The 27,586-nt window shown below is 36.9% G+C and overlaps 1 protein-coding gene across 1 annotated transcript in view; it reads left to right on the top strand.

The window, feature by feature from the left end:
• RAD51B (RAD51 paralog B) overlaps positions 1-27,586 on the top strand; it is a gene marked incomplete at both ends in the record, with an annotated part of 378,199 nt that overhangs the window by 50,386 nt on the left and 300,227 nt on the right. The window lies entirely within an intron of this gene.

Genomic DNA, 27,586 nt, shown 5'->3' with positions numbered 1-27,586 from the left:
TTTTATTGTCTTACTGAGAAATATTGCCATATGAAATGATTCATTCCAGAAATCTTCCCCTTAGTGGGTTTGCAGGACTGGCTCTAAGCCTGTAGCTTAGAAAGCAGAAAGTGTCAGAGTGTCTCCCAGCAATACAGGTATGAAAGAATGAGCAGTTCATTTGGTGTGATCGCTACAGTACTGCAGGTTTAAACTTGTAGCCAGTTTGTCAAAACCAGAAGGATATGGAAAGTGTGTCTCTATTTCCTATAGATGAGGAGTTTAGCAGACTTCATATCTTTCTGGGGTTCAACATCTCAGTATGCATAAATGAACAACTGTTTTAATTAACTGTAGTTTTGGAAATGAGCACAGGGCAATACATTCCAATTTAGAGTTCTTATAGCTCGCAGTTTTGACTAATTTTAAAAGTTATGTAAATTTATATTTTTGAACTGCATATCACGCTAAGCAGGGATTTTTCCCTGGAAAATCACATACGCATACAAAATATATGGCCAGGTTATGATTTCTGCTGTATTAATCTTAGAATCATTGAGGCTAGAAATGATCCTTAATATCATCGAGTCTGACCATTAACACTGCCCTGCCAAGTCCACCACTAAACCAAGCCCCTTAGCACCACAACTACATGTCTTTCAAATACCTTTAGGGATGGTGACTCAACAGGTTCCCTAAGCAGCCCTGTTCCAATCCTTGATAGCTGGAAGCTTTTGGGTTTTGATGTAGTCTTTAGTCCCCTTCCCGAGGCAATAAGTAGTAGTACTTTTGAATATTCTCTGCTAATGAAATGATTACTTCATTAGTGAATACAAAGCTCCTTTCAGTTGTTTGGAATATGTAAAAATTCATGGTATTTTCTTAGATCATCCCTTAACTTCTGAGAAAAATAAGGACAGCTGTCAAAATCTTTACCAAAAAGGAAGGGCTTCAAGAAAGGAAAAATAATAAATGCTTTGTGTTTCTTGCTTGGGTTATTTGATACACATAAACCTGAACCATTGAATGGACAAAAGTCTGGCTTTTGTGGCCCATGTGTGCCTCTCAGGTGTCACTTTCCAAAAAATACACTGCTATCATATTAAATACAAATTTAAAATATATTCTGTTGCTCTTTCCATCAGAAGCTGCTTCTCTGAGGTAAATCCATTTTGGTCACCTCTTCACCCGTTTTTAAGGGGGTGCAGTCAAAATAATGGTCATGGTTGTTGATCTCTTCTGGCTGAGTTTTGGAACTGCTCAGGTAGATGCACCTCACCTCATAGGTGAGGCATTGCAATATAGAACTTGTATCCATTACAAAAATGCATAAGATCACAAAACATGGCAATAAACATTTATATGAGATGCAATTGTAAATAATGACTTTTCATGTTTATTTTCCTTTTAAAGTTGGAGAATAACTAGTGAGTCAATGCAAATATATTAATTCAAAATCTGTATTAGTTTTTTAATCTGAACTGTAAGATTATACACACCAAAAAAGAATCATTCACTTTCCATTGATATGGAAACTATAAGGTGAGCAAAAGAAAGTGCAAAAAATATATGTCAATTTTTAAGTGACCCCCACTCCTTTGTCAGACCAGGTTAACACCATCTGATCGTGTTTTGAAGTTATGGTGCTATTTGTTATGCTTAAGTGTCCTGACAGTTTACTGGAGCTTTTTGTTGGTTTGAAAATTCTGGTCATGTTCTTCCAGAGGATGTACTAATCTAGGTGCAATGCCAAATAAGTAATAAAACACAATCTTTTTATCAAAAGACATACAAACTTTTCAGACTTCCTGGTTAGTATAAATGTTGATAAATCTGGCAGGTCTTGGAGCTTGGATAGCCTTGGTTGTCATATTTTCTTTTAATACCGAGAATCTCAGAAATGAGAGATTATTTTCAAGAAGGATTTTGATCTTGAATATGTAAATGTAAGTCAGAAAGGTTACCAAAAAAAGTAGAACTTGACGTCTGCCTACATTTTCAGAAAAATACTTGGCATTTACAATTTAGCCTTGAGATAGAAGATCCCTGTTCTTGAAGCTACTAAAAAGAAAAGATATCTCTTAGATAGTGATATACTTTGTTTAGAGGATATAGTAGCAACTCTGAAAGAATTTCTCTTCTAGAGATCAGTGAGGGTCTAATTAGAGAAAAATGAGTAAATTTAACCAACAGGTTAGTAAAAATTTCATTTTGTAGGTGTTCCTTTACCCAACCACTATGTTGAGCAAAAATGGTTATTTTTATCTTACTCCAAAGTTAAAACACTCCACTGGTTTCACTTATTTAAACTTAAATAAAAAGTTAAATATATTAAGTATATTTGAATAGATTTGTTGGACTTCCTTGGGAAAAAAGTGGTTTGATTATTTGGCAAAAATGTAGCGCAATGGAACTGTAAGAAAGTAAAATTTGTTACTTCTAGTGCTTTGGGTTTTCAGGCAATTAGGAAACATTTTTGATGCATTTGTCTTTTAAATAATTTAGGAACATTTGTTAGCTTGGACATATGCTGTGTTGTGATCAGCTTGGGGTGGTAGATAGAACAAGCCTCTGTTAAGGGCACAGCCTTGTCATCTCCCTGCAAAATGTTATATGGACATATGCTGACTTACTCTGTTTCATGCTAGCAGCCTTCCTGAAAGATATTCTTTGTCCCAAAATAGTGTTTCAAGTTCACAGGGATTCAAGCATTACCTCATAAGTCTAAGGCTGTTTCAGGAAATGATGAGACTTTTGGATCCCCTGCCATGCTGGATAACTTAACATCCAAGGAAGAAGTCTGCAAGTCCTTAATCCGTGAAATGGCCCTGCTTAATACATCTCCTAATTTCCCAAGAAGAAAGTGAGCGCCTGCTCTCAGATGTTTAGTGCCAACAAAAGCATGGAATAAAATATTGTCCACAGTAAAAGCCAGGAGAAAATTTAGGGCCAAGGCTTCTCTTTAAAGAAGTCTTCTGCAATATCTACTGTGTCTTGCCCCGCTGATCTTTATGGCTTTGAGGAATTAATCCAGTGATAATATATTTATATAGATGGGATATCTGCCTGGGGTCTTATTGCCTGGTAACCCATGGTTATCTTCCTGAGTCAGTGTCACTGTGTGTTGTTTCCTGCAGGCATCGGTAAGTATACTCTTCACTGCTGTCACCACAGGTAAGGTGGATGGGAAAGATCTCAGTTCTGATAGCAGTCTGCCCTTTAGGCATTTTCCACCTTGAATATATCCTTAATGATATGCTCCAGGTGTCTCAAATACGGAAATGGAATTTCTGTGAAGTAAGTCTCATCTTAAGCAAAACTTCATTCACCTGAAACTTCACATGTCTTTGCTGAAGGCATGTTCCGTTTTGTTTTTCTTGTAAATGGCTGAATAATTAACATCCCAATCTTGGCTTGTCACAGGTACAGTGACTGAAGGAGGAGGCTCTGGTAATCACTCAGCAGAGGCTTTTTGAATCAGGCTGCAGTGGCATGAGTGTGAATTAAGACAGCCGTGTTTTACTACTATGTTGTGTGTATCTGTTCCTTTTAAGGTGCTTTCCCTGGTACCCCCCTCGCTGCCCACACACGAAGTTCAAACACTGGCAATATCCTGAACATCTGTAACACGGCTGCCTGGAACTCCTTGCATCCTCCCAAGGTTACATTATTTCTGGGGCTTCCAGAAAATGCTTTCAGGTTTTTTTAAAAAAATTCTTTAGTGTCTAATTTCAAATTAGGTGGTGGCTACCTTAGAGCTTCTCACAGGGATGTGTGTGACACAGACAATAATTTGGAGTAGAAAAAGACATGCAACCTATTGAGTTGTGGTGCCAAATATCCAGACCTGAGTGTAATCCCTCTCTTTTCTGCCTGGTTGTGTATAGAGGGTGGTGGCTGGGCAGAATGATAGAAACATGACTTTGAAATGTCATCTAGTTCCAACCACCCTGCCATGAGCAGGAACACTTTCCACTAGATCAGCTTGCTCAAAGCCCTGTCCAACCTGGCCTTGTACACTTCCAGGGATGGGTCATCCACAACCTGTGTGGGCAACCTGTTCCAGTGCCTCACCAACATCACAGTAAAGAATTCCTTCCTAATATCTAATTAGGACACCTACTTCTTCTCCCCTGTCATGCATATCATTTGGATATATTGCTCTGAAACCAAATCTCAGCACTCCTGTGAATAAATTGCTTGTTTGCGAATGACTTTGTGATGACTTTCTTACACTTCAAAACGGCACCTTAGGAGCCTTTTTAATCAACAGCAAGTTTACCTGTTAGTACCTGATGTTACAAATGCATCACATGGCCAGGGTCAGCGTTCAGTATGTACTGAAATACCTGTAGCTGGTTGAGTTAAAACCACCTTACAGCTTAGTTCTGGACTTCCTCTTTTGAAAGATACAGTGCAGTGTGGTGTATTATTCCCCTCTGTCTTTTTGGCAACTTCTTGTTTTTTGTGGACTGTTTAGAGTTGTGTACTTTCATGCTCTTAAGTGTGTTTATTACTTGGTTTTTTTAAATGGGTGTAAACCAAAAGGGAGAAAGAACCACTGGCACCACCTAATTCCTGTGATTGGAAAGAAGAATTAGGTTCCAAAAATATTGACTTGGGGTGAAACTGCATCTTTATGACTCTCTATTTCCTGGACCACTGTAAGCTTGTTTCACAGCCTTAACGTCAATTAAATGGAGCTTGTTTGATATTTAAGCTCTATTTTTAATAAAGGGGGAGTTATGGGTGGTCTTTAAAATGCTACTTCATACTCAGGAAGTGAAGTGGTTTGGCTTCCTATTAAATATGATGTTTGGTTATTTATGTAATGAAAAGATGGCAGCTGCTATTTGTCAGATAATCAGAAAGTACTCAGAAGGAAAATGTTCAGTCCCCAAGAAACTGGTTAATCTTTGTATATCTCACATCTTGGATGCTGGCCGATTGTATGGATCTGAAAGCTTGGGGGCACTGTCTTAGGCCAGGTCTTCATCTGTCACATTGTATTGTGTTTCCTATTCTGAACTGCACCCATGTCTTCTCCCTGTATTCCAAATCTCTGCAGATGTTCAAGGATGATAGTATTAATAGTATTGATTTGAGGAGCAATTTCTAGGTCACAGATCAGTAGCACTGTCTGATGTTGTCTGAGAGCAGATTAAATCCTTGTAAAACAGGGAGTTAGAATGTGTTTAAATTTATAGACAAAGATATAAGTGTTTTAGCCAAACATGGGTTGTTTGCATGGCTTCTTGCAGGTTGATACATATGTGAGGAGAAACTGAGACACATATTTTTTTGATGTTCAGCTGCTTATTTATGAGTTGTCTACCAAGTTTTTCTTGCCTGAGTGCCAGCAGAATCAGACAGACAAATAATTTCTTTGCTAATATTTCAGAGTTACTAACAGTCAATATTTAACCCAAAAATTCATTCTCTGGCAGTTTTAGACATTTTCTGGAACTTCCTTTTCTATTTATTTCTATCTGCTGTTTTCTTCCACATGAGTACATATACATGCCTGATAGTTTGAAACAACTATCAGCAAAGCATTTGAATTCCTTCCTAGATTCTCCTAAACCTTTAATTTTGAGCAGCATTTGTAAGCCTGTGATTGGTTTTAGACTTTTTTTGCATGATACCTGTGTTTTTATAAAAGCTTCAACACAGATATAATACTAAACATGAATGACATTTGATTAATTGGTTACAATGAAAATAATATTTCAGAATTATTTTTGTGATTGTGGGAACAGATGTGCCCACTTAAGAAGGCAAAGGATTTTTTTTTTTAATTTCACATTGGTGCTGTAGTTTATGCTGTTGCTTTGACAACTAAATTTAATTTCTTCCCACCTAGATGTTACTAGACTGTTACCACAGTCTGCCTTAAGAAATCAGATCAAGGGATTCACATATTGATATGCAAACTAAAATAGTGTCCATGCCTCTTTTCCAAAACCAGCTGACTGCAACTGCAGTGTTTTAAAGAATACCTTTGTAACAAGGTGATTTGCAGGCAAAAATAAGACATTCAACATTTTACTAAAAATATCAGGTGTGGAATAGGATTTTTCTTACCTCCAATTGTTACAGAAATGAATAGCTTTTAAACCACGTAAAGAAAACATTGAAACTGAAACAATCCTATTATCAAGGTTCCTTTTGATATCTGTATTGTTCAGATTTTGCATTCTACTTGGGTAGTTTCCTGGGAAAGCAGGAAAAGTATTGTAAAAATTTTTGCTTTGAAAATGTAAGCAGGTTGAACTCTGCATAAAACTAAGACTTTTTTTTTTTTAATATGAGTTTGCAATGCACCCCAAAAGTTCTCTCTGCACATGGCCTTCTGTTCTGTGAACTTCAGGTTCTCAAGGACCTGGTGTATAATCTTTTGATATTTCTGCTTAGACGAACCAGCTTTGAGTCAAGCTTGGAAGCAATATGAGGGCAGTAGTCTGTATGTGAGTAATTATTCAGTGCTTTCAAAAATATCAGAAAGACTTGTTTCTTAATTTTGTAAAAGCAGTTGAAGTCAAAATGTGATATTCCTCAGACACTGATTTACCAATAAAATGGGGTTTTGTGTCTTTTCTTGATGACATTCTCTAGTGAGCTGACCCAGCACAGCAGCTATGCACTGACCAGCTGCTTGCTTCCTTCCCCTCAGAGGGATAGGGGAGAGAACTGGAAAAGCAAAACCAAGAAAATTGCATGGGTTGAGATTAAGACAGTTTAATAAGTGGAGAGAGGAGAAAAAAGAATAAGAAGTGATGCAAAGGCAGTCATTCACCACTGCTCAGTCAGCATCCAAGCAACAGTAAACGTACTGAAGAGACAGTAGACATACTGAAGCTGCAAATGACTGTACTGGGGTGTTAGGAAGGATACCTCACTTTCCTGGTAGTAGTGTGTGCAAATAATGAGAGCTAAGATTAGTCAGGGTGAGATACGATGTTTGGTGTAAGTTGATATTTTGTTAGTATTACTGTACTGTTAAGCTTTAAATTTAATCTGTGTGGGACTTCGGAGGAAGTGTATTGGGACAGGATTCTACTGCCAAAGCTGAAAGGGTGAAATGGAGAGCGATTGACATTTAGACCATTAGTTTAAAAAACAGATGTGATAGGTGGAAAGATTAATGGGTTTTGCTATTTGAGCGTTGAGTCATTACTATATTTTGGGTAAGTTTCACACTAGTTTCTTTGTGGTTGGCATTTATGGCATGGAATATTTTAGGCTTTCATGAAAAGGAGAGCTTGTTGATTAGCTGTAGCAAAGTTGACTTCCTTTGGGCATCTGATGTTAGTTATGATATTATGTTAATGGGCCACCTGAAGTATGTGTTTTGCTTTTGTAAAACATAATTTAGGAGTGTCAATACTTAATGTCAGTTACTGAGGGCATGATTTGAAGATGTGTGATCTAGGCTTAAAAATCAAGATGCTGATATTTGTGTATCTACTCCTGTATTTTGGTAATCTGACTTTTAATATTGATACATGAAAATACTTGCCAGTTTTCAGAGACTTTGTGAGAGTAGGGTACTGTATTTTTATTAAACTCTTGTTTTGCTCTGTAAAATAATTTGCAAAGTAAAAAAACACACAGTAATATCTGCTTTGCTAAAATATTTTATCTTGGGATCTCAAAATGCTTTGTAAATGCTGATGAATAAAACCTCCTTTCACTTCTGCAAAGCACATGGTGGTATTCACATTTAATGTGAGGAATGGAACCCAGATGTATTAACTTACAGTCCTGTGCCATAAGCATCAAATTATCTCCTCCTCTCTGTTTCTGTGTGAACTGTCTCTGCTTTCCAGCTCTTCCCTTCATGAGACTTTTAAGTGCAGTGTAGTGATTTACCGTTGATCACTTTTCTAACATTTTATTCTAAATGGAACAACCCTGCAGGTTATGAGTTGTGGAATGATAGAAAACAGGAGCTCCCCCAAGTTCAAGCTGTTTTAAAAGTCTAAAGAATTACAATAAAGAAAATAAATAAATGAGTGGTGTCAGAGAGGCCTGGTTTTACTGTTAAACTGTCATCGGCTCAACTCTTGACATTTTTGTATTGACAAGTTTGTGGTTGCTCCCTTTAAAAAACCAAAAAGCCAGACACAACTGTCCTCTATCACTGTTGAACTTGGAACTAACATGAAGAGCTGTCCTTTTTGGTTTTCTTTAGTATCTCTTTTTTCAGTTGCAATACCTAATGGTGTGGTCATTGTGTGCCTGGTACCATTGTAGCATTTGTAGCATTGTTTCAAAACTGCTGATCCATTGGTTTAAAATAAGCTCAGCACATCTGTGATGTCCTTTAAAGCCGTAAGCAGAAGACAAATACCTGTTACTGCCGTTGTTGTTCTTACTGTGTGCTAAAGACATTTGCAAAAAAGTGCATCAGAGATTAAGGTTATTTCTGTTGATGCCTTTTCCTGGTCTTAAAATGAAAAATCAAACATGCTTAGAAGGGAAAAAGGGGTTTTACCTCAGTATTTATTTTAAGGATCCTTAGGTGCACCACGTCGAGGTGGAATGTGCCGAAATGCACACCGCAATGCGCACACATGATAGGTCGGGTATAACATTATAGGTCTTACTAATTAGCAAATATATCAAAGATTCCCCAATGAGAGGCTCAAGTGAGCCCCCCTCCCTAAGGAACCTTCCCCATGATGATTCTATCTTAGTTTTCAAAATGTGTTCTGGAGAGGACCTTGGTGTCAGGGGCTTCTAAGATGTTTAGTCTTCTAACTTAACAAAATAAGTCTAAGAATGTAGGCTAAAAACCACTAAGAATACAAAAAGCTATAAAAAGGTATATAAAAGGGGTATAAAAGAAAAGGCAAAAAATCATCAGGGCATCAGTGTACTCCAGGAGATCTTGTGGGAAGGAGGGTCTTTTATTGGTGACATTGTGCTGAACTTGTCTCAAGTTGGAAACGGTGCAGATGTTTTGTGAGATTCATCCTTGATCTGCAGAAAAAGCAGATGTATACACAGATATAATTCAATTATTTGATCTCTCTGTAGTGCCTCACTTCTCTACTGAAATTGTTTAGCATATACAGTTCACATGATTTTAAAATGGTAGCCTGGAAGCCCTTAGCACTGAGGTATTGGAAGAAGTGCATTGTCAAGCACCAATCTCATTACATCTTGCTAGTGTACTCTAGATATACCTCAGCTGTCTTAAACTGACACCAAAAGGGGACTAAGAGCTTTCTTTCTCAAGTACATAGGCTTGTTTCTTCTTCCAAGCAATGGATTTTAAAATTAATCATTTTGTTAAATGAGCATATGCAAACTCAGAGTAAAGAATTACCTTTGCAGTGCATTTGTTAAATGTAATACTACTGTCAAAAGGCCTTCCTTCCTCCCCATCACTATGAAACAACTGTACTTGATTCAGAATAAGAAATTGGGTAGAATGAGGAAAACACATGCCTTTTTTTTTCCTTTTCCCCCTCTCTGCTTAATCTCTGTATAACTGAATGACTGCAAGTGCTGGTTAGAGAGATTTTGTGCAGAAGGGCCAGAAGGTAAGGAAGGAGCTGAAAAGCAAAACTTCTCCCTAAGGACAATTCTGGATAAGAGAGAGGGTACTTACTAGTGAATTTGTTCTAGAAATCAGTCTAATAACAACTTTGAGCAACTGTCTCTCTGTTAGCCAAAATTATCTTCAAGGTTTCCAAACTTGATTGCTCTGAGAATAGCAGCTCCATGGTACTGAAATTGATGTGCTGTCAGGAGTTTTGTGCATCCCCAAGTTTCACTGGTCTGAACACAAGCTGGGAAGATTAGGACTTTTACCTGAATACTCACGTGAGAATGATGAACTTTACATTTTCATGGTGGTATCAATATGACTGCTATTGAACATTGCTACATGTGTGCCATAATAACAGGATAATTTTGAAATAAGGGGGAGGGAGTGAGCATTTATCTAGTAACTTCTAGATTCTAGCAGAAAAGCACTGTAATTTTTATTTCTTGAGAAGAGCTGGGAGAAGAGAGATGATATATCAGAGAAACAGGTAGTTTTCTGATGGAAACTATTTTAACTTTATCTGCATGAGACTAGTTGATAGATCATTCTGTCTGAAGTTTCCTGACAGTTTTTTGACATATTTAAAGATAAACTATGCTACCAATGTTGCATAAACAATCCTCTTGATTTTTGCGGATGCCTGTTCTGAAAAAAAAGTGCCAAAGTTACTTGGTGATGAAAATACTCTAGAAACATGGGCTGTATCTAAAGGAAGACCTTATGCATTTTACATGGACTCTCTAACTACTACTTCCTTTCCTGGCACATTGATAATACAGTGTGGTGGTGACAACATTGAGGCTCTTCTGTAAATTATAAATTATGTAGCTGACTGTGTGTATGTATTGTCTGGTTCTGAGTAAACCTGCCCATCAACAATTTAAGCATGGAGACTTTTCTCACTTAGGCAGTGTTCATGGTCCTTATCTTTTTTGATTTGCATGGGTGACCTAAGGGCAGCCAATTCTTCACACTCTCCAGCTCATCTTAACTTCCTTAATTCAAGATTCAAATTTTCATTCACGACTTTGTGCAGTGTGCTCTAATTTGTTTGGTTAACAATCACTAACAATCTAAAACCTGTTGTTCTGTTTCTCCCCTTTGTTTTTAAAATCTCCACTTGTTTCTTATTCAAATGTGCCTATCTCCTTGAGGATTTGTTTTGGTTGTGTCATAGGAAGACTTTAGATTTCCTTGTCTTGGGCTGTGTGACTATTCAAAGCCAACAGAGGCTTCATTTGCAGTGCACTTTGATCAGGCCTTTGGTATTTAATATCAAGGTTTGTCCCTCCTGTTATGAGCTATGCCAATCAAGCATAGGCAGAACATATGAGGCTACTACTCCTGGAGATCTTAAGTTGCTGAGATGTGTTGAGTTTGTAAATTTCTGAGTTCCTGATGAGGAAAGGCTAGTATTTTTGCTAATTACTGAGATAAAGTAATCTATTTACAGCCTTTCACTTCGTCTTTTATCCTAATAGGCAAAAGGCACTACAAAATCTGAACTAAAGAGGATTAGATTGTCACAATTCTGATGATGACAGCCAAACTTTGACTGCAGGTTGGACTTAGCTCCAAGGAAATTGTATGTCCTTACTGGAACGAAAAGTTTCCAAATTGTCAGTAAGCTTGAGTAAGATGAAGCATGGCTGAGGAATGGGTATGGCCAATGTCCAAAATCCTCAGTGGTAGGGCATTTGAAATCTGAGTATGTCTGATGAACAACTTGCTTGTGCTTTAAAATAAACAATGGACAGTAAATTTAATAATGAATGCAATGTAGAAAGTGAACAATAACCCAAAGTTATTTGGTATATTATCCCATGCACCCACCTTCTATCTAATTAGTCTGAAATGACCAAGTGGAACTAATTGGACAAATGATTCAGGCCTCAAACAAATATACCTTCCTAAAAAGTTAAGAAATTCTTACAGGCAAGTTTGTTTCCCCTCCTGTTTTTGAAAGATGGGGTAGAAGTTGCAAGCAATGAGAAATTCAAATAAAAAAGTTTAGCTTCTAAAATAATCAGAAGCAACTTGCTGAAATAGCAGCCTTTATGAAAATGTTTTATGTACTATGACTATGCAGTGTATTCCAGTAAGATTACAGAAATTATCTCAAGTTTTGCTGAAAGTATCTTAACTGTGCTCCGTCCACCATAGGCACAATTAGTTGGCACTAAATGAGGGGAAGTGTATTTTTCCTGAGATCAGAAAGCCTAAACTGCAGCTGTGTATGTTAGCAAAGCTAAATAACCTCCACTACCCTTGTGCTTACATAGTTCTAAGTCAGAGGAAAGCAGTACTCTTGATTGTACTTCTTTTGATGGTTAGCTTTATTATTTACGCTCTTTTTGGTACCAAGTCCAATTAAAACAACTGGACTCTAAACAGGCTTCTGTCTTAAGAAATGTACTTATAACGGGTAGCATATGGAAGCACAACCTGTTAACAGCTGCAAATTTTGTTGATTAAACTAGGTGCAGACAAATTTACAAGAGAAACTGTTCTGTGAAAAATTCCAGTTCACTTACATACAAAGGTATCCTGACTATTTTCTTACCAGTTTCCACAGTTTCTTGCCAAGAATAATACAAAGCTTCTTGCAAAGTGTTGACACTGACGGTTCTAAATGCTAAATGTTTTAGCAATTGTTTTGGGTAGTCTTGATTCTCTGTAAAAAAAGTCTGTCTATGCAAACACCTGGAGATACTCTTAGCTATTGCATACCACATTCGTTTCAAGCAAGCTTTCAGATCCTTGTGTAGCCACAGCAGAGTTTGTTTGCAACATCTGCTGAGATGCTCTAAAAGGTAATGCAAAATACAGGACTCTGTTGCCTAATTTTTGTTCCTGACAGAGTTTAGTGAAATTTAGTGATTATATTTGTAACTTGTTTTGACAGGAATACCATATAAGTCCTGACCAAACAAGACTTTAAATTTTGAAAGTTTAAGATATTTTATCTTACAGTAAAGCACATTGCAAATAAATGTTCCTCTGTTTGATATAAAAGAAATTAATATACAACTAGGTAAATAAAGCATGGAAAGCATAAAGTACCGCTTCAAAGATTACTTAAATGAGTCAGTGGCAGACCCAGCATTGGTGAACTAATTGAGAATGTCAGAACATTTTGATCTCAGTTTAGCAGTGAGACCAAATGCAATATGAAGTGATATTGTCATATGCAATGTTTAAAACAAGACCAACTTTTTCACTTTTGTGTGTCTGTAATCATCTGCTGTTATTTAGTTTTTGGTTACAATACAAATACATAAAACTTTATTGAATTGCTGTAGGAGCTTTAATCTGCTTTAATGTCCTGAAGTGTATTTGCAGTGCTCATAAGTGAGTAAATTCAACTCATAAATCAAACCATTTGAACTCATAAATCAACCTGCAGGAAAAATTTCTGTTGAAGTACAGTGGGACAAATGGAAACAAAAATTTTTATAGATTGAAGTTTCTAATTCTCAGGTTGGGATTTTATACATAGAAGCTGAAAAAATTTCATACTCCCAAGAATTTGCTGAAGTATGTGGTACTAATTAAGTAACTATATCCGTACATATATGGAACAAGCCTATGGTGGAGCCAAGGTAGTAAAATTTAGAGGTAAATGTCAAACAAATGTAGTTTTTACATAAATATTCTTTCTTGTGAATTATAGACGGAATTTTTGTCATTCAGTATTACACGAAGTGTGCTTCCCAAGGAACACATTATTTCCTTTTCTGCTTGTGTTTTTGTCTAATATATTTCAGTAGAGATATATATATATGCACACATACACATATTTTTCTTTTTTTCCAAGACAGTTACTTTCCATATCAAACAGGCTGATTTTTTTTTTGGTTGGTTGATTGTTTTTTGTTTGGTTGGTTTTTTTTAAAGTGGAGAATAATCTAACTGTTGCAAATTGTATTTGTTGAATAACAGATTTTTAAAGGAGAAAAATTAAATATTAGAGAGCACTGTGGATAACCTATGAAAAGAGCTTCCAGACTAAAGATGTATTCTGGTTGCTGGTCAAGAAATACCAAGTTTTTCACCTGAAAGTCAGCTACTCATATCTAGACCATGAGCTCAAATGAATCAGAATAATGGATAAATATTAGTCATCTTACTATAACCCATGTGAAAGGAACTATAGAACTGTGTTTAAAAATATCAAGATGTTCTTGAGGGCAGTAGGACTGAAAGAATTAAAGAATTGGGGATTAAATTTTTCTATGTAATCTTTTCTCTTTTGTTATTATGAGAGTATCTGATATCACTTTGGATTTTACATGATACCTCTGCCTCGATCTGTTCAGGGAATAGGTCTGTTTGCAGCGAAGGAAACTGTTTTCAAGCTCATTGCATCATTGGTGTTGCAAAAGTTGATTTTTCTGAAGTGAGTAAGACTAATCAAGACAGCTGTTTTCTTCCGTAGAGAATCAGATAAGCCTTTGGTACTATAAACATATATAAGTATACTTAGAGATGACTAAACCACTCTAAGCAGGCCTTTCATGGCTGAACATTAATAGTACATCTCATTGTGGGTGCTTGGTTTGTGAGGTTAAAAGTGAAGTGCTCACTTCTACAACTACGTTCAGCAGAGGCTGTTCTTTCAATAAATTAAATGTTGCAGCATTCCATATTAAATGGAACAATCAAGTCCCGAGTGCCTCAAAGCAGGCAGCCAAAACTCTTCACATCAATCTGTTGTGGCTCCATTCCCTGTCTGTAAATGGATGAATCTATCTCTCAGGATGGAGGTATTGTGAAGGCTAAGCAGCTGTGAAGCAGTAAATGTAGGTTCCAGTTGCTAAAGAAAAGGGTAATTTTGTGTTTAGAACAGAACTTTATTGGTGTGCAGCAAGTGAGGGCTTGGATGACAGGCTTCAGAATGAAGAGAAAACAAAATGAGTAAATTTTTGTTGAGACCCATCCTCCACGCTTGTAATTGTCTTTTTGTAGCCTTGTTTTAGGTCTCACACTGGAAAGTTAAAACAAAATATGTCAAGTGCAATAAAGTTCTATGGGACTAAAAGTGAATTATAATGGAAAGAGCTAGTTAACAAAGGGGGCTGATACCCCCATCTGCAATATTGTCATATTGTCACTGAGATGGAATTTTCCTAAGCAGAAGCCTTGTGGCATAAAGCAGTCTTGTAATTCTGGCATATTTCTTGACTGTCCAAAAAAAAATGAAAAAAAGCTTTTCCCTTTCTGAAAATTTTATCCATGTTATGAACTTTGTGACAGAAGGTGGATAGAACTCCTTTTTTTAGCAGCCTCCCATTGCATCAAGTGTAATGCAGTGGTATCTTCTAGTAACGCTTACTGCTAGGATGAGGTTTGTAGGGAGAGTTACTGACTTGTATTAAGCCATCTAAGATGGACAAAGCACTGTAATGCTAGAGGCAGGAGAACTTGATTTAGATTAAAATGCCAGCTTGGATGACTGTGCCTCTGCCTTCTGCAGCACATAAGGCAAATTTTATTTAGGACTGCAGAAGAAATTAATATGCTGCATAACATCTTTTCTGATTAGTCTTGTATTTATTCAGCTCTGTGCTGTGGTGCTTGTGAAACCTTGTGTCAAGACAGATTTGATTCTCTTGTGCCTGAATCCTTAAAAGATTTTTTAAAAGCTCATGATTCCCCAAAGCTTGGGATTCTCTTTTATTTAGGAGGTAGAAGGAGATGGCATAAGGTGTATGGGAACAAGAGAGAGATGGAACAGTTGTTCTTGCCTCTAGAAAGAATGACTTGGAACTTTGATTTATTGAACACTTTTACAAATTACTTTTTCTCCCCTGGATGATAGTGAAATTAAAATAATGTAGGTCCTTCCTTGAAGTGAAAACAGGAAAAACTTACAAATTATGCTGCCATCAACCTAAATTTATTTCTGAATTTGTCTACATATTTTGATTTATCCTGAACTCATCCTGATGTGTCCTTCACTGCATGTATTGGTATCTGCATTAGCCAAGGCCATATGCAGTTGCAGCTTAACTCCTGTGCTTGCTTCAGGTTTGAAAGGATATTTTGGGGAGTACGCCTCAAGTTTTCAGCTCTGAATTGTTTTGCAGTATAAAAGGGGACACACATGTACATGTTTCAGATAATTCTGAGCCTTATACAGAACTTTACCAATCTGTGAAGTTTGTAAATAAAAATGTACTGAGTGAGGCATGTGCTTCTGTCTGTGCTCGCTCTTCTGGTTAGCACTGCAGATCTTACATACTATGGCATGCACACATAGTGAACCTCAGAGCAATGACATGAATCCTCTCTTCTTTCGTCTTTCTTTGGAAAGCTGAGGATCCAGGATAGGAGATGTGATAGAATGTATTGTAGTGGTTTGTTATCTTGAGATGCCAGTGGCATGCAGACTGTATATACATGTTTTAGTGTAGTGGAAGTAGATTTGACTTTCAGTAGTGATGCTAGTCCTATAGGGATGGATCTGATAGATTTACACATCATACACATAGTGGATGATTGGAAATTTGCTCTATTTGGAGATGTCATCTATCACAGAGCTGCCCAAACAGCTTGCTCTGATTTTTTTTTTTTTCTTTCCATGTTAAGTTGGTAAAAATAAGACAAGGACCATACAAAAGCAGCCTTCTAGGGCCATCTGGAATCTGGCTACTCCCAGCTGCTGCAGGTCAGAGACTAACTGGTCTAGTGTTGGCAGGTTTAATGTAATGTAGTGGTCTAAGAGGAAATCATTGCTTTTGTTTGATCTTCCTGTACTTGTTTCACAAGCTTTCATATACCACTCACTAATCAAGAGTGCAGCTAAGTGCTAAGAGAAAGGAAGTAGTCCAGCTGCTATTGCATTAATCAAAGCACACTAGGAATTTATAATCAGCTGTATAAATAGACTTCACAATAAAACCAATCAGTGTAGTGTCACAGGAAGTGGAATCGTGTACCATCTGTATTCTTCTTTCCCTCTGAGTGCACAGGGTAGCATTATGTTGTTAGATCTATTTGATCATCTTTGCACTACAGAAGTGTGAGCTACATGGAGGGAAGCCCACCTGAGACTGCAGGTGCTGGGATGTGCTGCCATTTGTCCATCAATCTTAAGTACTTGCTGGAGGAGTTAATTTTGATCCTGTTGATCTAACAGTCTGGTTTTGCAGAGTACTCAGCAATTCATCTACTCTTCTTTCTCCTTCCCCAGTCTGCTTTATCACATCAGGAGGTCACTTGTACACAGTCTTTTTGTGTGCTCTTTGACAAGTTGCACTCCTTGGCCCCTCCCTATCTCATTGTTCCAGAGAAGAAATGCCGAGCAATGGAAGATCATTTTTTGCTCAAAATGAAGAAAAACTTACTGTTCTGTATTACAACAGAGGGAAAATTTGCATATTTTTCCTCTATATGTGCCTATGTTCTGTTTCTATATTGTCTGTGACTGGCCCAGACTGCGACCCTGTCTTAACTGATTCTGAAATTACCAGGCCACCAAAGGGTGTTCTAGTGACTTTGGTTATTGCATTCGAATTATTGTGTTTGTTATCTTTCTAGATCCTCAGGGTATAATAGGGTTGGGTAGGATCTTTTATGTGGATCTTTTATTTTGGTGATCTTCTTGTTGTATTAGGCAGTCAGGGAACTAAAAGATTAAAAAAATTAAAAGATTTTAATTTTCTGAATTGGAAGAGGATGAAATGTGTGTTAGTACTGTGACAGATGCCCTTCTATCTGTGAATGACTTGTTAATAAAATTAAGATTTGGAATTTTGCTAGCTAGGAGAACATCATTAATTTGGTGACAATACTTAAGCTTGGGTTTGGGTTTTTGTTTTCTGGTTTGGTTGTTTGTTTGTTTGGGTTTTTTGAGGGGGGTTGTTTGGCGTTATTGGTGTTGGTTTTTTGCTTCTAGCTGTCTCTTTCTGTTCTAAGGCATTTTTTCAGATACCTTCTCAAGATTCTACATCTAATTACTAAGCTGTGTCTATTCCTTAACATCTACCTTTTATAATCTGGAATATGAACGAAGTGATATTACTTATGATCATGTGCATTTTGCTCTGCAGTGGAGTCTTTATGAAAGTTCACAGCTTTTAGTTTTTTCTATTTGAAACTAAACTATGGTCTTTATAACAGCTAATAATTTCAAATACCATTCATGACTTCTTTTTACTATTACTTTTCATCTTGCTCTTAATCCTGGTTGTGCTCATGGAGCTACTGTAATTTGATAATAACATAATATTATTTCTTCTGAACAGTTGTGCTTTTTAAACCAACAAACCAACCAACCAATCTCATTTTTAGGAATGTGAATCATACAACTGTACTCTGTGTCATCCGCCAATCTGTAGTGTTTTGAATTCACTAGATGTACTTCTTGATAGAGATACTTGTTTCCTTGGGGACAGTGTTCAAGGCTGTGCTCTGGGCCTTGATGGTATTTATGGTCTGTTTGTGCTTTGAAGTTAGACTCATACAGAAAATTAGGAAAAAACATTCGTGTATTTTGAGCCTCATTTACAATATTGTATTTTTTACTTAGGCGTATTTTTTCCAGCCAGTCTAATTGCTCTTCTAAGAAACATTTCAGATTGCAACTCAGTCTCATAACTTTATATCTAAACAGCTTTCATTTCTTCATTTGAAGCCTTTATAGAAAACATTGTTGTGTTTTCTGGGTGAATGTTAACACTCTGCATGTTAGTAAAAGCTTCAAATCTTTCAACTTTTGTTCTCCATACCCTTCGCCAGTCTTCATAAGTTTGCTCTGTGGTAGGGTTTTCCACTTGCAGAATTGGATTCCAGCTTGTAGAGAGACTTGTAAGAGAAGGTAAAACAGAGATTTTATACTGCTTCAGAGCCTCCATATGTATTTGAATTTGCTTAATTCTTGCAAGTGATCTAGCCTGATTTTGGTAGGCCTTGAAGGGACTATCCTGTTGCAGTCACCTTGTCTCTGTCCTCAAGAAACAACTCTTCCATAATATCTGAAAAAAAGTCAATGAATCAGTTGGTGCCCACTTGTGTATCCCTGCTTGTGACAAGTAGTATAATATGTGTAAAGAGAAGGCTAAAGTTTTTGGGTTTTTTATAGCAAAAGCTTTTCTTTGGCAATTTCTATAGCTCAGTCTCAAAATCAATTATCTGGAGGTTTTTTTTGATCTCACCTTTGTCCTTCCATGCGCTGTATTTTTGTTCTACTTCATTTTCTTTTAGTTCTCTTTTTCTCTTAGATATATGCTTATTTTTCATTTGGCACATAGGCAGTTCATAAATACTTAATTCTCTGCAAATTGTGAGGTGTATGCATGAAAAGGGTTTCTTCTTTCTCATTTTTAAATAAAATATGTATATAATAATGTATAATTCTTTTTTTTGTAATGTAAATGTGAAATACTTTGTTCTTTTATGGTGTCCTGTATCTTTGCTTCAGTTCTTGATGCTTTCTGTATTTATATTGGGTATGCCTTTTTTTGACTCTGGTTTTTAAACTTTACCTCTTTATTCCTTCTATGTTTATTCTTTCCATGTTTATTTTACTTAACTGTGCTGGTATTCAATGTTTGCTCTCCTCTCGAAGCTTTTTGTGTTTGCATTTACCCATGCCTTGCTGGTGCATTGCTGAATGTTTGTTCACATATCTTTTTCTTAGTATTCAAGTTAATAATATAATCAGATTCACTGGCATCTGATTCATAACTAGAATATACTTCTAGGAATTTACTATAGCCAAGTTTTTCTTTTTGAATTCAAGGTTCTCCTCTTTTCCCAGTAACATGGAATACACTGTACTTGCATTGGGATTATGCACCACTTGGCACTAACTGCAAGGCAAATTTTCTATTTACCCTGGTTGTAGCTGTGCAACCTATTTAAAGTTTAAATTGTCTATGTTTCAGTGATTACTTAAGCTGTCCTAAAATTAGCGTCAGTAATCATACAAAATGATGCAAAATGCAGTGCTGACTTTTTTATAATCTGTAAACCAGACCAGGCTGTGGTCTTGTGTTTTTATTCTCTTCAGCAAGTTTTTGCTGTTTTCAAAGTAAAAAGAAAGTATAAATCTGATGTTAAAATTGGATCTCTTAATGCTACAAACTGCTTCGCAGCATGTGGGTCACTCAAGTTTATACCTCACAAGTTCTGTCAAGAAAGCCAGTTACAGCCCAGTCAGCAATAGTTGGCAGCTTCATTGGTAGCTTCAGGAGATCAGAAAATAAGTAAAAATATATTTCACTGTATGGTCTGAACACTTTTGTTTCTTTCACTCTGTTAAGATGGTTCTCTTGGGCAATGTGGAGGCAGGGAGAATGGGATTTGATAGTTTAAATTAAAATTGCCTCCACTGCATCAGATTGTTTGTACAAATTGATCTCCAGCAATGCCAGACAACTGAATTGTCTCTTACTAAACAAAAGATGTTAAAATAAAATCCTTGTGTGATGTTTTTAATGTACTCCTAGCTCTGAATCTGACATATAATGGTGATAAAAGTGTAGTATAAACAAGCACAAAAATACTTAAGGAAGTCATGGGAGAAACGTAATGCAAATCTTCCTTGGGTCACATTTTTCAGTATTTAATTAAATTTAGTGAATTTTTTTTTAATAAATAATGCAAACCACAGTTGTAAAAAAAGGAGAGCAGATGCCATTTCCATCTTTTTAAACAGGCAATCATTCTTAACAGAATAAAAAATAACCTGTAGAAGTTCTGACTCCTTGTAACGTTATTGTCACAATTATCACTAACGCAACATCAGAGGTTGTGACCATAACAGGTTTACAGTGCAAAATTGTGTTACTGCAATAGAACAGTGGCAAGGGTGAGAGCTTGAAGTCTGTGGTGCACTGCTGGTGCTCAGAACTGCCGAAAGCTAACGGGAGGGAGCTGTACACTGGAATCAGAGAGAAGTTATTTGCCTTATGCTCCTGCCCACCCACTTGGTCCCTATCACCCTGACTTAGAGTTAGGGGAATATCTTTTCTCTGTACATTTTCATATGGAAGGGAAGACCTTAAAGTACCTACAGGTAGATATTTTTGTTAGATTTGTTTCTACAATATTCATGAAAACATCATGAAAATTCTTACATCAGGTCTCATTTTTTTTCAGAAAACCATAGCCGATTTGCATGCTGCAGTTTCATGTAACTGGCTAGAAATGTAACTACAGACTGTGTTTCTGAAGTATATTTGTTATGTCTTTTTCAAAGAACATTCTGGATTTTAAATAGAAAAAATCACCTCTGATTTTAGGTACTTCAATATTGAGTTGCTGCTTAAGCAAACAAGAATAGATTATATTGAACATCATCAAATGTTTTTGCCCATTAGGTTACCTCCATGATTGTGTTACTGCCTCATCTTGTTGTCCCTACTTTTCTGTTTTTTCTTCTCTTCCATCTCTACTGCTTTTTAAAAAAAAAATCCTTTAACATTACTTTGTCTGATGGAAATAGTTTTCCATTTTGAAGTGCTTGTGAATGTGCCATATACCTTTTAAAAGTGCCTAATTTATAAGTGTCAAAAGTATGTTTTGGTTTTCAAATAGAACAGTGGAAAGCTAGGCTGACACAATCAACCATCTTGACACCTCCCTTGGAAAACATCTTGGTTTGCACAACTTGCAATAATCTGTGGTTGATTGTTTCTTTTTTTTTCTGAAATAATTAGTAGTCAGTAGTATGTAGGCATTAGAGTCTTCTCCCCCACTCCTTTTATATTACTCTCTTTTATTCCTGTGGCTGAAACAATCTATTGTGCTGAGTATAAAAAAGTAAATTGGTGTGGCAAAGTAAAAGATACTGCAGGACTCATCCATACTGTAATATTCTTAAATCTGATAAGTATATTAATGTATATTTATGCAAAATAAATTATATGTCATGTTTTAAGTTACCTGGACATGTTTTTGTTGTTAGAACCCATGGCTAGTGAATTATACAGTAGGGTAAAAATGATAGCAGTGAGTTAAATTTTGTTCAGTTTGGCTTCTTTGTTACCCTGTCTTTTTCATTAATGTGCATAAGCAGGTGATACTGTTTAGAGGTCAGTGTTACATAAAACCTTAAAGGCATTTTAGTCTGTTTTTAAAGAAGGAGAGTCATTCAAATTCCAGTTTAATATCTTTTATCATCAACGGTTACATACATGTGCCTATGGACATTTGCTCTGACATACCTATTTTCATGAGAGCACTGCTCTACTTTTTGAGTTCAGTAAACATTTTAATAAGCATGACTTTGTTCTGCTCTTGGGGAAACTCAGACTTATCAGTCTGGGTCTATTGAGGGAGGTGAGCAGAGGTCCTCTGGGTGTGCCAAGTCAGCAGTCTGTGCATGTTGGGGCCAAGAAATGCATTAAAGAGACTGCAAGTTTAGCAAGTCAGAACATTTTCACTATTTCCATATTTTTCAAACACATCAAGGAATGTGATTATAAGGCCTTCCAGGGATTAACTGCTCTAGTATTTTGATTGTTTTAAAGTTTTTTTAAACTGTGACAAAGGCCAAGTTTGGGATGTGCAGCAGTGCTTTTGGATCTATGAATATGAAGAATACCTGGCTGAACTTTGAGATCTGTTCTGAATGGTAGGCAGAGTTCTGGATATGTTTTCAGACCCTGCAACTGATGGGGACATAGGCTTATAGAGATGTAGAGTCTTTTGGTACATTTCCCATGACCAAAAGCCTGGAATGAATTTTCTGTAGAGTCTGTAAACATTCTTCTGTAGATCAACTCATCATTAATACTTGGAAACACATATGGGCTCTTAGCAGTGAATTCAATGTCTTTAGGCTTGCAAATGTTATCAAAGCATTTTGAATACACTGGCTTAGCAATGAGCAAAAGATTTTGAAAATTGGAATGGACACGTTCTCTTCCTACCAATACTGAGCTAACCAGAAAAAGAGGACAAGACATGAAGGAACCCAACCACATAAGAGAGACACCTGTAGACAGAGGTCTGTCTGCAAAATGGGTTTGATTTCATAACTAGCTTGCTGAAACCTGACCCTCGGAGTTATTCAGCAGATTGATCTATCCCATTTAGTGGTGCTGTGTACTTTTTTGTGTGAACAGAATGATGGTAAGAGAATAGAAAATTGTATGTTGACTATCTGAGGGTGAAAAAACATAGGTAAGCATTGGAATGGGTGGAAAAGCTTTCGCTATTTTTGATTTTTTTTTATTTCCAAGAGTTACATTCCCCAGACTTCATAGTTTATTCCTGTGGCCTAAGGTACCGGATCACATGCATGTGTGTGCATGTGCTTGTGAACAGGCATGCAATACTACCTTTGAACTTCTGGCCAGTTTCAGCCAGATTTGTCAGAAGATTTGAAAAAAAATTTCTTACAAATATGGTGAAAGTAGATTGTTGGGGTCCCTCCCCTGCCATGGAGCCCTGGGAGAGGGGCCCTGGGGGGGAGACACGGGGTCTCCCTGCCCCTGGTCAGCCTCATTTCCCATTGGTTGGTTTGTGTTCCCCGGGGTGGCCAAGGACCCTCGGGTCCCGTGACCGGGGAGTTCCTGAGCTGAGCCCCGGCCATGCGGCTGGAGAAATAAACATCTCTGAAACATCTACCACGAATCTGTCCATATATACTTCGGTTTCCACGGGACTCCTGGTTTGAAATATGCTTGTTGCAGTAATCCCCGCTGTGACAGTAGATGACCAGCGTAAGAAGGTGAAGAAAAACTGTCTGTACCTGTAACCATGAGAGAACATTCAATAGGTCTTCAAAACTCTTAACCCATTGCAAATGAATGAGAAAAATAGTCTGAGTGTAGTAATAGCGTGTTCTGTCTGTAAAACCTTTGGAAAAATAGTTATGAGTTCTGTTTGAAGACCTGATTTTTTGCTTCAGGAAAAAAGCCTGTGGAATAACTGGAACCTTTGTAATTAATGTAGGAATATTGATCAAATACAGAGAGAGTCCTTTTGATGTTAGTATAGAAAATGATTGCGTCTTGTTTTTATTCATGGTGTTAAAAACTCAGTCATGTTTTTTACCATAAGCTTACTGTGATTAAATATTTAATTTTTTTTTCTTGTTATCTTTTTCTTGTCATTTTGGCATTTTGAAGGGTGGGGTTTTTTCTTCAAACACTTGCATTTATACATTTATGTGTTCCAGCTGGTAGTTCATGGACTAAATCCATGAGAAACTTTGTGTCCTGCTGTCTTTTTCTTGAGGAAGAAAGTACCACATGTGAAGGCTGTACTTGAAACCCACACTGATTCCTGCATGTGGGCAGCAGTTGCAGCCTGAGTCACCTGAATGTCAGTGTATAAGAAAAAGGTGGAGGTGGACCTTCTGATTGTGCATTTGGCTTTGCTCTCTCAGCTGCTCACTTTTCTGCAAGGCTGGCCAATTTTAACTAGAGAAAAAAGTATTTTGTGCTTAAATCTTTGTCTAGAAAGCTGAATAACAACATGTATGAACATTGAGTGTTAAAATACTGTTTGGAAGCTTGGTAAAAAACAGGTTTGGGTTTTTTTATGGTAGCAGTTTAAAATAACAGATTTGGTCAATATTGATCATTCAAACTATTAATGAAATCATCGAATATGATTTAATATTTATTGATGTCCAGAAGGTGCTAATGTAACTTTCCAAATTAAGGTAGGAAAGAGAATTTAAGCATGTTATAGATTGCTCTAGCTTAGCACATCTGCCGATAGCATTGATTTTTTAAAGAAAAAGCCATCTCTTATACAAATGAAATCTGTCTGCACTGGCCAAGTATTTTAGCATCTCTAGAGCCCAACATGTAGATATATATGGTCCTTGCTGAGACATGTCTAGTACATACAGGGAATGAGGATGAAAGAAATACTTACTACTAAAGTCCTCTAGAGAAATGAAAATAGCAATAATGCTGTTTCTCCATTATCTAGCATCTTTTGAATCTGAAGAATTCAAAGCACTTTAATGCCATTTAATTCAGCTCTAAAGTGTACCTCTGTTATAGATTGGTTATATTCCCTTGCTTACAGATGGGAGAAGTATAACTCAGTCCAGTATAAAACATTGCAAGGTGAACTCTTGAGCAAGCCAGAAATAAAACCCCAGTTTTCTCCTTTAGACTTAGACCCAGCAAACTCTTTTGCAGGTGGTTAAATTTCTGCACTGCTCTCATGTTTAGTGCTAAATACTTGAATGAATACTGGTAGGAATGGGGACACCAGTTAGGAGTCTTGCATGTTTCAATCTGGGAAATGTAAAATCCCAAACGTATTTGAGGCTGGTCTTGGGCTTTGCATTCTAAAATACATGAATAATTAATTATCTGGGAAGTGATGCTAGGTAGGTGACTGTTTTCTTTAAAAAAAATCAGCTTCTTATTTCATATAGATCAAAATGCAGAATTTTGAAATATATCATAAAAATGCAGTTCTGTACAAGTTGGGCTTAGAGTGGCCTAAGGATTGAATGGTGTTGAAGTTCCTCCCTTTGTATTGTCAGACATCCATATGGAAGACTGAAGTATGCTAATGGAGTTGGGTGTCCTCGAGGATTGGCTCAATAGAAAATGCCATTAAACAGCATCACAAATAGTCATGTACTTATGTCCTAATAAAAAAAGTTTGTTTTGTCAAGATGGTACTAGGTCATAATTTGGAAACAGGGAAAGTAGCATTGTGTTGGCTATTGGAGTGAACATCCATGGGTCAAATGAAAATGTGAATTTTAGAAGAGGTGCATCTTAGAGATGAAGGGAAGTTTGCATGCCAGCTCATAAGGTACTCTTCAGACTTTGTGTGTAAAATTTGTTAAGAAGTCAAAAGAGTTTAAAAGATACCAAGAAGAAATTAAAGAAAAGTTGCAACTCTTGTCAGGAGTCTCTTTTGAGAGGAGACTGAAATCCATTTGCTTGGGTACTGCACTTATTTAAAGATAGGAATATTTGGATTTTCCCTATGCAGAAGAGGTATAGTATAAACTGGACTCCTCTCATGGCATAAAACACAACTAGTGAAGTTGAAAAGTAACTTATGCTTATTGTGGAAATTAGAATCATTGATATCATCATGTAGCAGTGGGGTTGTGAATCTGCCCAGAGTAATGACTTTTAAATGTCCTTTGATCAGCCAGAGGAGAGTACTGTATTTTGTTGCAGCTCTGAGAGTTGGAGACTAGACATGATATCTCGATAAGTGTCCTTGTGCATTAACTTTGTAAGTATAATATAAATGTCCCATAAATACCAAAGGATATTTGGAAACTGTGGAATACCATGAGGCTAATCCTTGAACTGCATCACTGCTTATTTTAATACAGCTCCTTCAGTCAATTTAAATCTTGCCATGTGTTTACCTTGGCCCAGTAGCCTTAACATACATTTTTAGACAGCTGAGAAGCACAAGCAGTGCGGTTTTCTGGGACTGTGCATGAGTGTCTTTCAGCCCTTCCTGGGTCATTGCTGAGATGCTGCCTGGTGTGTTTAAGAGCCATAGGAAGACTGTTGGAACAAGCTTCCATTTGCTCTGTGAGTTTGTTTTAGCATCTGGCTTTGCCATTCTGTGTTGCAGTGTAGAAATGTGATTGTGAAGAAACAGGCAAGGGGCTGCTGATATTACAAAATGTTTTGGTGGCAGTAATAACCCAGAGACAGGGCAGCTTGAAATCACAACAGAGGAACAAAGCTTTTGAAAATCATTTTAAAAATGAGAAAATGTAATCAGTCATCTTCCACCCAGTCTACTTGTCACAACAATGCCAGCTGTTTTGAACACAGTGACCTGTTTATATTTTAACTGTAGCTGATGTTAAATTAGTGAAATAATAACTAAAATGTAGTCAGTGAAGTGCTCTGCAGGGGATGTACCTTTTAAATGCCTGAATATAATTGTGGAAACAGACAGATAATGATCTTTTCTCATTTTTTTCAGTTGCAAAGAAGTATACTATTAAAAAATAGTTACATTGTAGTATGAGAAAGGGAGGAACAACTTTTTTGAAAAGTATTTTAAAGTTTGCAAAATTATATGATGTAATTATTTAACCGTTGTCTATTTGGTGATTGTAATATAACTAGTTTATTCCCAGTTGAGCTAGTTGTTTGGTATTGCAGCAGGGAAGAATGATACATTTTCTTCTGTTTGGCCCAGGCAAAAGGGTGCTATAGTCACAAAGGAAATAATGCAGGATCACTGGCAACCCATTTCACAATTGCTCATGTACAGTATGGATAAACTTTACTCATACATCATGCACATCACATAGAAGCACTGTATGCTACTTGTGCCCTTTGGCTGGGATCTCAAGTGCCTGATAAGATGACAAGACAGAAGTTTTTCCTTGAAAATGCTCTTCTTTAATGGTAGATATTGTTAAGGTAGCAGATACAAAAGCATCCAGATATTTTTGTATGTCTCCATTAGTTTGTAACCTTCAGGCATACTCTACAGCATGAAAGAGAGAGAGAAATAAAAGGCGCACGTACTCCTAGTAGGGTTGTGTGGCATTAAGGGATATGGAATAATCTGATGGCCTCATTATTTCCCTGACCACTTGGGCAGCTGAGCATCGTGTTAGTGCGACAGTAGAGCTGGTAGTACCTAATTGCTAGTGAGAAGTAAGAATGAGTTATACACTGAGTGCTATGTACTGTGTTCCTGGGTCCTGCAGTAAGAGGCACCAAGTGTCCTCTTGTCTCCTCTGCCCAATGAGTTACACACCATTTATTCATGCCTTTATTACATAACTTGAGAGATTTAGGTATAGTCACTATTGAATGTCAGATATATTTTCAACTCCTTATTTCTCCAATTTATGGTCAGTTTAAAAGTGGGGGTATATTGAATTTGTATCACTTCAGTAAATTTGGGGTATGCTGCTGATATTTGGAGGTTGTCATGAGTTGGGAACAGAAGCTGAATCTGTGGACAGGACAGAAGGAGAATGAAGCTGATGGAGTAGTGTGGAGACATACCAAGTAGGGTCCTAGAAGTGCACCAAACTTTTCAAATTCACTTTAGCACCCCTGTCCCCACTCTGTATCCCTTCTGTACAGAAGATTTCATGCAGATCGCTATATTTAATTT

This window comes from Coloeus monedula, assembly GCF_965178545.1.
Source record: "Coloeus monedula genome assembly, chromosome: 6".
Lineage (NCBI taxonomy): Eukaryota > Metazoa > Chordata > Aves > Passeriformes > Corvidae > Coloeus > Coloeus monedula.
The sequence above is the reverse complement of the archived record's forward strand: the minus strand, read 5'-3'. Positions and strand labels throughout refer to the sequence as shown.